Source organism: Mus caroli, chromosome 11 (assembly GCF_900094665.2).
Source record: "Mus caroli chromosome 11, CAROLI_EIJ_v1.1, whole genome shotgun sequence".
Taxonomy (NCBI): domain Eukaryota; kingdom Metazoa; phylum Chordata; class Mammalia; order Rodentia; family Muridae; genus Mus; species Mus caroli.
The window spans coordinates 64,855,740-64,860,220 of record NC_034580.1 but is presented as its reverse complement, the minus strand read 5'-3'; the positions used below and the strand labels follow the sequence as shown (position 1 = coordinate 64,860,220).

Genomic DNA, 4,481 nt, shown 5'->3' with positions numbered 1-4,481 from the left:
CATGGCAGGAAGAGGGCATCCAACATCCTCTCTAGCCTTCATACACATGGCAGGAAGAGGGCATCCAACATCCTCTCTAGCCTCTGTACACATGGACCCACAGCCCTGCACTTCCACGCAGAAGTACACACATGCACACACACACCTAAATAAATATATGTAAGAAATCCTGAAAACTTGAGCTTTGTGCAAGGTGACAAATATGGGTCTATTTCATTTTTCTACATACAGACAGCCAGATAGACCTTGAATTTCTGATCTCTCCAATACTTTTAACATGAAGGGGTGTTGTATTTTGTCAAATGCTTTTTCTGTATCCAAGGAGATAATGTGATTTTTTTCTTCGAGTTTGTTTATATAGAGAATTATGTTCATGGATTTTCCTATATTGAACCAACCTTGCATCCCTGGGGTGAAGCCGACTTGATTGTGGTGAATGATGGTGTTGATGTGTTCTTGGATTCGGTTTGCAAGAATTTTATTGAGTATTTTTGCATCAATATTCATAAGTGATATTGGTCTGAGGTTCTCCTTTTTGGTTGGATCTTTGTGTGGTTTAGGTATCAGAGTAATTGTGAAAATAGACCCATATTTGTCACCCTGCACAAAGCTCAAATCCAAGTGGATTAAGGACCTCAACGTAAAACCAGATACACTGAATCTAATAGAAGAGAAAGTGGGAAAGAGCCTTGAACTCATTGGCAGAGGGAGAAATTTCCTAAGCATAACTTCAGTGGCTCATGCTCTAAGATCAAGAATTGATAAATGGGACCACATGAAACTGGAAAGCTTCTATAAGGCAAAGGACATGGTCAAGAAGACAATTGACAGCTTACAGATTGGGAAAACATCTTCGCTAACCCCACGTCCGATAGAGGGCTAATATCCAAAATATATAAAGAACTCAAGAAGCTAACCACTAAAAAACCAAACAACCCAATCAAAAACTGGTGTATCAAACTAAACTGAGAATTCACAACAGAGGAATCTCGAATGGCTGAGAAACACCCAAAGAAGTTCAAAGTCCTTAGTGATCAGAGAAATGCAAATTAAAATGACACTGAGAGTCCACCTTACACCAATCAGAATGTCTAAGATCAAAACCTCGGGTGATAATACATGTTGGTGAGGATGTGGAGAAAAAGCAACACTCCTCCATTGCTGGTGGAATTACAAACTGGTGCAACCACCCTGGAAATTGATCTGGAGGTTCCTCAGAAAGTTAGAAATGGATTTACCTAAGGACCCAGCAATACCACTCTTGGGAGTATACCCAAAAGATGCCCCACCATGACACAGGGGCATATGTTCCACTATGTTCATAGCAGACTTATGTGTGATGGCCAGAAGCTGGAAACAACCCAGATGTCCCACGACAGAAAAATGGGTACAGAAAATGTGGATCATTTACACAATGGAATACTACTCAGCTATTAAGAAAAAGGACATCCTGAGTTTTGCAGGCAAATGGATGGAACTAGAAAATATCATCCTGAGTGAGGTAACTCAGACCCCAAAGGACATGCATGGTATGTACTCACTAATAAGTGGATATTAGCAAAAAAAAAAAAAAAAAAGTACAGAATACCCAAGATACAGTCCACAAGACTCAAAAAGTTCAACAGGATGAATTGCCCAAGTGAGAATGCCTGAGGAGAGAGAAGAAAGCAATCACAAATGGGGAGGGAGGGAGAGTCCTGGGAGGGAATGTGGACAGGGGTTGGTGAGTTGGTGAGTAGAGGGGAACCTGATCTGGTATTGGGTGAAGGAAAAGGACTGAATCCCTGAAGGCCAGCAGAAAGAATGGAAAACAGGCAAACGCAGGAGATAGGAGGTTTGGGGATCCCCTCCCCAGAATGCACCAGAGACCTGGGAGGTGAGAGACTCCCAGGACTCAAAGGAAGGGACCTTAGATGAAATGCCCAGCAGTAGGGAGTGGGAACTTATAGAGCCCATCTCCAGGAGGAAGACAGGGCATCAAATGAGGGATGGGGTTGCCATCCCACAGTTAAAACTCTGACTCATAATTGTTCCTGTCTGAAAGAACTGCAGGGATGGAAATGGAGAGGAGCCTGGGGAAAAGAAGGTCCAGCGACAGGCCCAAAGTGGGATCCAGCTCAACGGGAGACCCCAAGGCCTGACACTATTACTGAGGCTATGGAGCGCTCACAAAAAATTGACCTAGCATGACTGCAGTCCAAAAGACCCAACAAACTGTTGAAAGAGTCAAATGTAGATATTTGTACCCAACCAATGGACAGAAGCTGCTGATCCCTGTGGTTGAATTAGGGAAAGACTGAAAGAAGCTGAAGAGGAGGGTGACCTTGTAGGAGGACCAGTAGTCTCAATTAACCTGGACCCCCGAGATCTCTCGAACACTGGACGACCAACTAAGCAGCATACACCAGCTGATATGAGGCCCCCAACATATATACAGCAGAGGACTGCCAGGTCTGGGTTCAATCAGACCTAACCCTCAAGAGACTGGAGACCCCAGGGAGTTTAGAGATCAAGTGGGGTGGGGGTTGGGGGGTGAAGACATCCTCATGGAAACAGGGGGTGGAGAGGAGGTATGGGATTTAGAACAGTCGGAGGGTGGACTGGGGAGGGGTGGAATAAAATCTGGAGTGCAAAAAAATAAATAAATAAATAACTTTTTAAAACAAGAAATCTTGAAAACTAAATATGAGAGATACATTTATTTATTAAAATGATCTCAGGTATTCAGGAGGCTGAGGGAGGAGCCCAGCGGTTTGAGACTAGGCTGGACACCAAAACAAGACCTCACTTCCAAAGCAGGAAAGGAACAGAAGTCAGGGAAGGGTTGGAGGAGCATTTGTGGTAGGGCAGAGGCAGAGGGAGAGGGAGGGCTGAGAAAAAGCTTCCTCGTGATCCTCCTAAATGATGAGAAACTTTGCTCTTGTTAAATTCTCTCTTAATCAAAACCACAGTGTCTAGCTCTCAGTGAGAGAAACCCCTTAACCTTGGCTTCATGGCAGTGCTCTACAGGACAATCTGAAAGCAAGCTGGAGATTAAATCAGAATGTTCAAAAATAAGAGGCAGGGGTTGTGACATTTGTTACCCAAGGCTGAGAACCACTAATCTAAAACACAGAGACCTAAAATGGTTGGAACTGAATGATGGATGGAGATGAACTAAACCCAAGGACCACACCCTGTCTGCCAGCCAGAGATGAGGTCAAGGCAGAAAGCAGTAACTGGGATCTTCAGAATGACAGCAAGGTCCACCAAGAAACTGGAGTCATGAACTTTGGCTGAGTTACATAAAGTTCATGTTTTTGTATGTCAAAATTAACTAAATATCAGCAACTTCAATCTGACCTGTAAAGCAAAATATGTCTGAAGTTCCCAAAATCACTTAGCCTGACAGACAGCAAATACTAAATATATTCTGACTTCTGCATCAAATGCTTTAATTGCTTTAGCATTGTAAACAGTAGTGAAAACACTGACCAAAGAGGCCATGTGCATCTCGATCCTGACTCCATCATGACTTGATAGCTCCTGGGCACATCTCTTTCCTGGTGCCCACCCAACAGGGCTGTAAGGACTAATGACATGAACTCATGAGCATGCCCAGATGTGCTGCTGTGAATGCTATCATTATTACCCTTCTTGTGAGAAACTGTTCCATCCACTCTAACAGATTGGTTTCCCACCATGAACTTTGGTCTTCAGGTTACTATCTGGGGACAGTAGTGGGGAAGGAAGACACAGGACACCTATGGTCAATGAGGACCCAAGAACCCACTGAGAGGAGCAATGTAAGGCTTCCCATTCTGTTCCTTTTGCCACAGCCTACAGCCAATACAGGAAGAAGGGCTCTCAGTCCCCGCACTGGATTGGCTCCCATGCTCTCACCTTGAAGTCATCTTGGCTAGCATCCTATCTAGCTTGGCATCACTTGGTCACCTGGTCCTGACTTCATGCCTTTCCTGCCTCCTGGCTCCCACCTCTTAGAGCCAGTTACTGTTCCACCATAAGCCATCAAGACCCCTACCACACTCTTCTCCTGTATTATTCTTTAGGTTACAAACAAGAAATACATCCAGGGAGGAAACTGTCCCTTCCTCACTCAGCAGCCAACTGCCAAGAGCCCTTCATGTAAGGCTTTCATCCATACTGGGGTTGTGGTTGGCTTGATCTTTTGCAGGTCTTGTGCATGCAACCACAGCCACTGTGTGCTCATGCGTGCAACAGCCCTGTCATGTCCAGAAACACGCCTAAGCCCTGGTTGAATGCCCTTGCTCCAATGGATAGCTTTATACCCATGCACATACAGGCATCACTAATTGAACTCATTGGTTTTAAAAATGAAGAAGGAGGAGGAGGAGATGGAGAAGACGGAAACAGAGAAAGAGAAAAGGAGAAGAAGGAGAAGAAGGAGAAGAAGGAGAAGAAGGAGAAGAAGGAGAAGAAGGAGAAGAAGGAGAAGAAGGAGAAGAAGGAGAAGAAGGAGA

At 44.5% G+C, this 4,481-nt stretch overlaps 1 protein-coding gene across 1 annotated transcript in view; it reads right to left on the bottom strand.

Annotated features, from left to right (window-relative positions):
• Asgr2 (asialoglycoprotein receptor 2) overlaps nucleotides 1-4,481 on the bottom strand; it is a 15,049-nt gene that overhangs the window by 4,351 nt on the left and 6,217 nt on the right. The window lies entirely within an intron of this gene.